At 38.1% G+C, this 7,457-nt stretch overlaps 1 long non-coding RNA gene across 1 annotated transcript; it reads right to left on the reverse strand.

The window, feature by feature from the left end:
- Positions 1 to 265: 265 nt before the first annotated feature.
- On the reverse strand, positions 266 to 6,973 carry LOC118156628. Its single transcript, XR_004746353.1, has 2 exons — positions 4,141 to 6,973; positions 266 to 2,239 (listed from the first exon to the last, which is right to left on the reverse strand). It is a non-coding gene; the product is annotated as an uncharacterized LOC118156628 (long non-coding RNA).
- Between the last annotated feature and the right edge of the window lie 484 nt (positions 6,974 to 7,457).

Below are 7,457 nucleotides of genomic sequence, written 5' to 3' on the forward strand. Positions count from 1 at the left end.
CTTCCTTCCTTCCTTCCTTCCTTCCTTCCTTCCTTCCTTCCTTCCTTATCCTCCCTTTCCCTCCTACCTTTTCTTTTCCTCCCTTCCTTTCCCTTCCCTCCTTCATTTTTCTTTCCTTCCTCTCCTTCTTTTCCTTTAATTCCCTTCCTTCCTTTACCTCCCTTCCTTCATTTCTTTCTTGTTCTTCCTCCCCTCTCCTCCTTCCCTCCCTTTCTCTCTCTCATCTCGTAATTAAAATGAATGAAAGGACACAGGAAAAAAAAAATTGAAACTCAAAACACACTTTAAAAAAGTAAGTTACAGTACAATATGGTTGAAGTTTGAAACTTGAATCTGGTTAAGGAGAATATATAAACTCTGCTAGTCTAATAAGAAACAGATTTTGTGGACTCTGTACTTAACAATTACTAGGAAAGCTAATGTAAGAAATATTTAAGCACAACATGAAGGTTTCAAAAACAATGTTAACTTTCCCACATTTAAAAACCATTATATGATGTAGTATGACAAAAGCTTTATTTATTAATCAAAATTAAAGGTTAATATGTGCTTCGTGTATGAGAGGACAATATCCTTACTCACCACACCTATATTATGAACCTTCATTACAGTTTTTTTTTTTTTTTTTTTTAGTTTTCAGTGGCTAGTAATGATAATTAGAAAGAAAAAGTGTTAAGAAATAGATTATCTATTTCTAGTGTGCGAAAATCAGATAAGAAACGCATCTGAAACAAGGCCAAGTGAATGGTATTGTGTGAATAATAACTTTTTAATCTCCTTTTTAATTCGTAAGTTAGATTGTCTTGTGAGTTATATCATGTAGTCTTACTTTCACATTTGCACTATCCTTTCTCTTTTTACCAGCAGCGAAACAAGTCTGGAACAGAACATTTTTTAAACAAAGGAATGAGATGACTACGTGCACCTTCAGTCTAGAACACCAAGGCAAGCCTATGGTCTCTATCAGGGTGCACAACAGAGGAGCAGACAGACAAGCAGTTGGCAGATTTACCAATAATTATCTTTATAAGTGTAGAAAAAATATGTTTGAAAGTCTCATAAATATCCAGATATATTTTGCAATTAGTAAATTACTAATAAAAGTTAGCATCACGTCTTTTGTGCATATACCTAAAACTATTGTATTTGAGTAAGTGTATTCTCTCCAACACAAATCCAAAGGAATAAAATGGAGGATGAATTTTACAAAGCATACGGTCATAAAAAATGTGTGCTCTGCACCTCTTTCAGAGTGTGTGAGGAGAGGATGACTGAATGTCCAAACATTACCTCCCTCATATCGCAGGACTTAGAGGAACCCAGATTTCCTTTGAGCAGCCTCTGGAGACTGTGACTGCTGAATCAGCATCCAGAGTCTTCTTTTGCTTCCCTCCTTCCCCTCTGTTGCATGGTCCTGGTTCCAGTAGCCTTCTGTCTAGGGAGCTGATGAGAAGGACGTTACTCAAGCCCCATTGGGTCTCTGGTGGATTGCAAAAAGGGGCTGAGAGAACTGAGCATTCTTAAATCTACAGAGAGAGGTGGGAAGAAGTTCTTTTGCTGTTCCTGGAAAGGGAAATGATACCCACTGAAAGGCTAAAGAGGATCAAAAGCAGCACCTGTAACTGACATCCAAACTGGAAATCCCTGTCCTGAGCAATATATACCCAGTTGCTACTTTTATGGCTGTAGTGAGCTGAGGGCAGCTGTGAAAGACTCAAAGACCATAAAACTAGTTGATATTGGGAAAAACAAAAAGAGGAATGTCTGATTCTCAGTGTATGGTGGGAATGGTATGTACTTAGACTACCTCTACCTAAGAGCTACTTTACCTTAAGCCAATCAGATCGGCTTACTTCCTCGCTCACTTTAACCCCATTCTGCAAGGTGCTGACCAACACTCAAGATCCTCTGCAGTCCCCTGTAAAATGGAAAGTCCTGCATAAAGTTCAAGAGTTAGTCTGTCCATTTAAACCTGTGCTGATTTAGCAGGGTAAGCCTGTGCTGCAGGCAATTTTAAAGCTTTTTAATCTTAAAATGCTTGATTTCTTAGACACAGGAAGAACTGTTGTTTGAAGCTGATCCAAGGAGGGGGAGGAGGCAAGACCTGGCAGACGTCAATTAGAGCTCCAGTAATAACAACCTCCTCTAAGCAATCTAACTCATCAAGTTAATAGTTCCTCAGTCTGCTCCTGCAGTGCCTTGTGTTTTATTTCTCTTCAGGTCTTCCTGAGATAAGATTCTAAAAGGAAAAAGAAGAAAACAAAATAAAACAAAACCAGTGGAAAGCAAAACACGTATAATCAACTGTGTACAACTTTCTGGCACTATCAAGCCTGGAGTGAAAAGTCTCTAATGTAATTGAACCACTGGTGAATAGTGTGAGAATATTTGGTGTCACAAAACCACTGTCATACGCCTAGGTGTCTGCACCCATTAACCTGCTGGAACACTGGACTCCACATACCTCTGAAAGTCTAGGTTTGCACAGTAACTCAGCGATTGCAACTAGAGCAGCAACTTGTGGGCCAGTGGCCAACAACAGGTACAATTAATAGTTCGATAAAATAAATTAGTCTGAAGGCAGAGTTAAGGCAGAAATATTATGAGGATAGTTTTTCCTGCAGTATAGAACCAATATCACAGAGTATTGTAGAGCACTTCTAAAGTGAAAAGGTGTCATAACATTTTTATAAGATATGCAGGTCTTGAGCCCAGGCAGTTTCCCATAGAACAACCATCTGGTCAGAGGTCTATTCCTATTGACAAATGCACAATCTCTGACCACCAGGAATTCAGCACAGTTGTAAAGTGTGCTGCTAAGAACGGTATTTGAGTCACTGAGGTAACTCCAATACCATAACTGATTTTGTTCAATTAGGTGGAAATCAGTCTTTTAATATTTGTTGATACTCAGGTCTCAGAGTGTAATGTGAAAAAAAAAAAAAAAAAAAAAGTGATGGTGCCAGGAGCAATAACTGACACCCAAATGTGAAACCTTGACTCTGTTAAAGTAAATGTTTCACCACAGGACACTGTGTCTAGAAATTTTGAGTAGCCTAGAGTCCTGGATGTTATAGGGTCCTCATAGAGGAATGGAACAAAGAACAACATAAATATAATAATAAAAAAATAATAAAAAAATAATAATATAAAAAAGATAAAATAAAATACTGCCTTTATGTCCCAGGAACAAGATGGGTAAGTTCATTTTTTTATCTTTTTAAGCTAAAACATCTGTGATTGTCCTGACCACATAGAAGACAATGTTGATGGGAGTCTCTGTCTGGGTGATGGCTGTACCCAGCAGAACAGTTATTCCCCATTTAATAACTTATGGAAGAGGTCCCCTAAAGCTTTTGCAGGATGTTTTTATGCCTTTAAATATGAAAAGTGAGAGTGATTTACAGGTTTAGCTTTTGGTAAGCTATTGCTTGCCTATCAGTATGAAATAGCATTCAAAGAATAGTTATAGCTATTTCATGTGAGTACTTTCATTGCCTCTTCAATGATTACCTACCAAACATGAGGTAGAATGCAGAGATTAAAACCTGCAACTGAACCAATATTTGGTACATGTAGCTACACTTTACATCAAATTCAAATACTGTATGTGTCTGCAGCTTCAATACAAGGTTTTCCATTCCCAGATTTGACACATTCTGAAGAGAACAGGCATTTGGACTTTTCCAAAAGCGCTTTTTTTTTTTTTTTTTTTTTTTTTTTTTAATATTAAACATGTTAGCATATTACTGAGAAATTGAAATAGTAATTATTGAATTACGGAGTTCTTTCAGATCAAGGTCAAAACTGACATAAGTGTGATTGTCTGTAGCAAGTCCTTAGAAGCTGCAACAAAATACATTAAAATAATCAGATAGTGAAAAAGGTCTGGGAGAGAAATGGCTGAGGCAGTGTCAGGAGGTGGGAGGGGAATGAGCTAATTCACTGTGCCTATGTGCATTGATCCTAGTTTTTACCGAGAACATTTATGCTGTAGAATTGGAAAGAAAGCATTCTCTGTTCAGTAGCATAATAAATTGGGTGGTGTAGGACCATGTGACAAACTTGACAGTTAAGTTACTGCTCTTTTACAGCAGCATTCAATTCATGCACAGTTTGAATTTTAGACACAGAACTTACCACTGAAATAAGAAAAAATCTGACTCCAGCCTCCTTGTCGTAAAGCTGGGCTCCCCTCAGGCAGACACCTCACATGCTTGCTCTGATTCAAACAGACAGAGGAGGGAAAGAAAAACTGTTATAAAAGAGGTTTATGGAGTGTGTTTTTCTCATATCTTCTTCATAAAGGCAGCACCATTAATAACCAAAAGTCCTTATTATGGTTTTGGCCCCAAGTGTCCATCCACTGGTAAAGTTCTCCCTGTGAAAAACAACAGTGGCAGAAACAAGACAAAGAATAAATAAATAAAAAAAGTAAGATAAACAAGGCAATAAAGCCACAGTGTTGTGCTGCAGATGTATAGATAAAAGCCTCATAAAGTACGCTTCATATGGTCTGGCAGACCCACCACAGGACCTGAATTTTAACTCACTAAACCTAGAAACTTATAACACTGCAGTAATTCTTTTACACTGGGAGAAAAGCTGTTTGAGATATTACATCCACCCACTGGAAAGGAAGGCAATTTGTGTTTTTGATCTTATACGTTAAAACAAAACAAAACTTCAGACTTCTGGACAAGCAGAACTAGTGTTAAGGTTAAGATAATGCTGTAGCTCTTTGGTCCAGGAATGCATTTCTTATTTGTACTCAATCCAAGTTCATTCACTTATATTTTCACTAAAGCCACGGTCTTTGAAGATGCTGCACTTGGACTTCCTCCCTGCCAAGTTTCTAAATTACAGAGTGCGCTGTCCATGAGAAATCGGAAGAAGATTTATTAGAACAAGGTGCCAGAATGTTTCGTCCTCCCCTACATCAGGCCAGAGTACTAGTAGCTCAGAAAAGACAATGTCAGTCCATGTTGTCCCTCAAATGTATAAAGAAAGGGTTTTGGTTGTTGTTGTTTTTTGTTTGTTTGTTTGTTTTGTTTTGTTTTCTTTCCCAACAGTTGTTGGAATAACACTGAAAAAAGCTTGAAAGCAGATGTTTATGAATCTCTCTGATCTCCTTGTGCACTTCGACTCAAAAGGAAAAGCTGTCTGCATCTCCTGTCACACTTTTGTTATCACACTTTTGATAGTAAGCTACAGAGAGCAGAAAGACCCATTACATTAGGGAAATATATAGTATTTATAGCCTTAGTGATGAAAACTATATATTAATAGGGGGTTAGCTAGATGGGTTAAACAAAGAAGCATATGAAAACCAAGCTTTGTTTCACATTGATTGAAGAAGACACTCCAGGATGTGAAGCCTATCAAAAGGTCCATGGGGTTTCCTGAGTTTTGAGATGTTTCGAGAGATACAGTTATCTGAAGGGCTATGTCCCCTTTCTGGTGTCTGCTGCTTTCTTGTTGAAATTGTTGTGATGGACCTGCCATTCTTTACATGCAAGCATAATTCTCCCATTACTTTGCTTGATTTGACTAACCTGAGTGTTTTTTCTCTTGAACCAAAGGTCACCTTGAGCTTCTGTTCTGCAGGTCAGATCATCGGGGTTTTGTACTGATATGATAATTCTCCAGTGTATGGAGGGGGGAGGCAGTTTTTTCGTTTCTCTAATTTGATGTATTTATGTTGATAATTAAGCTTTGTGAAGTTTTTAAAGTATTGCACAATCTACTGTGATGGCATGATCCTTAGGTACGTACCATGACCTATACTAAGGATTTAATAACTGGGAATAATTGCTATCTCATAGCATGACTTCAGACAGAATGTTTTACCCTGTATATGATGTAGGAAATAACTGTTGTACACCCAGAATTACTGTGTGGTTAAGTTGGTTTTATTATGGAGACTATGGTTCATTAGGGAGCCTGATCACTTGTTTAACAAAAACACCTTGCCTTTGTACTGAGCTGATTTAAAATTACAAATGTGAGAAGCTCCGCATGAAAAGGAGCAAGCTGGAGTGCAGAACACAGAGTATGAGAAAGCACTCAGGTTTTCAAGTAGGACGGGGGTCCGGAATAATGCATTATTGTATATGATACACACAGTTTTTCCTTAAAGCACAGTGGCAGCATAAACTGAAACCCTCCTAGAGAGAACACAGAAGGGTCTTTGAGAAGCTTGAATTGTTAAACATTTGTTACTAATAAAGCAAATGACTTTACCAATTTTCATAAACACAAACTGTGATTATCCTCTTCTAGTCAGGGTACAGCTTCATGATTTAATGCAAATTGGTCATGTCCCACAGGCACAGTTGGATTTTAAAGTATGAGGATTGAGTTGCTTCTCAAAATGTCAACAGGTAAAATAAATCTGCCCAGGAAATTTATTAACAATTGCCACTTTCTCTCTCCCTGTTTGTGAAAGGCAGTTCTGACACTGAGTGTGGTGAACACAGTACGAGTATGTATGGTAGATGTGAATAGTTCCTTATTGCCATATCAGCATAATGTCAATAGAGAAGCTAGGAAAATCAATTTTCCTTTGAAACATTAGAACACGAATGGTTTGTGTAACAGGGGGAGTTTTGTCACTGATTTCACAGAGGCCAGTATTTCACCCTGTTTTTTCAATAGCTCTGTTTTCAAGCTCTGAAACAGATTCCTCTCCCTTTTATTTTTTTTTTAATTTTTGTATATTTTTATGTTCTGTTTTGAGTGCTCAAACAAAGTCCACAAGGTGATGTCTAAGCTGACTGGGAAGTACTAGCCAGATTCTGCTTTCAAGAGTGAATTTGTCTCAGCAGGATTAACATATCAGGCAATGCAAATGATAAAATATCTGTTCACTGAAGTGCAAATTGTTGTGTATCAGCACTCTGTGCCTAAAAAGTGGGAGAAGGCAGGAGGGTGGGTCGGTGGGGACCAAGACCAGTTTCAGAATGTCATTACTACAGACCCCAAATGGAGAAAAATAATAGTCAATACTTAACTGACAATCAGTATTTCATCAAAAGATCTCCTTTAAGCTAGGTAAGGCCTCCTAGGAAAACTTGATCAGTACATTTACTAGATCACTGGGAGATCACAAGACCCAGGGCCACACTGAAACAGTGGCTGAATCCATGAGTAAATCCCAGATTGACTGCCATTATTCTGTTGATCTAACCACTGCTTTATATTTCATCTGAACTTCCTGTTCAACTTGGGAGGTTCCTCCTGCTTTTTCAGAACATATTTCTAGAGTTCAGTTCTTGACATCCACCAGTTCAAAGCAGATCAACCACCCTGATGGGCCCACAGCTCCTCCTTTGTAGGATCCTCAGGAGCAGCTTGTCTTTGTGCAACCCTCTCTGGTGTGTACACAAAATTTCCCTTCAAGTATCTCTACAATCTATCCAGCTATGTACAAAAATAATCCCACTGCAGAAACACAC

The sequence above is a fragment of the Oxyura jamaicensis genome, chromosome Z (assembly GCF_011077185.1).
Source record: "Oxyura jamaicensis isolate SHBP4307 breed ruddy duck chromosome Z, BPBGC_Ojam_1.0, whole genome shotgun sequence".
Lineage (NCBI taxonomy): Eukaryota > Metazoa > Chordata > Aves > Anseriformes > Anatidae > Oxyura > Oxyura jamaicensis.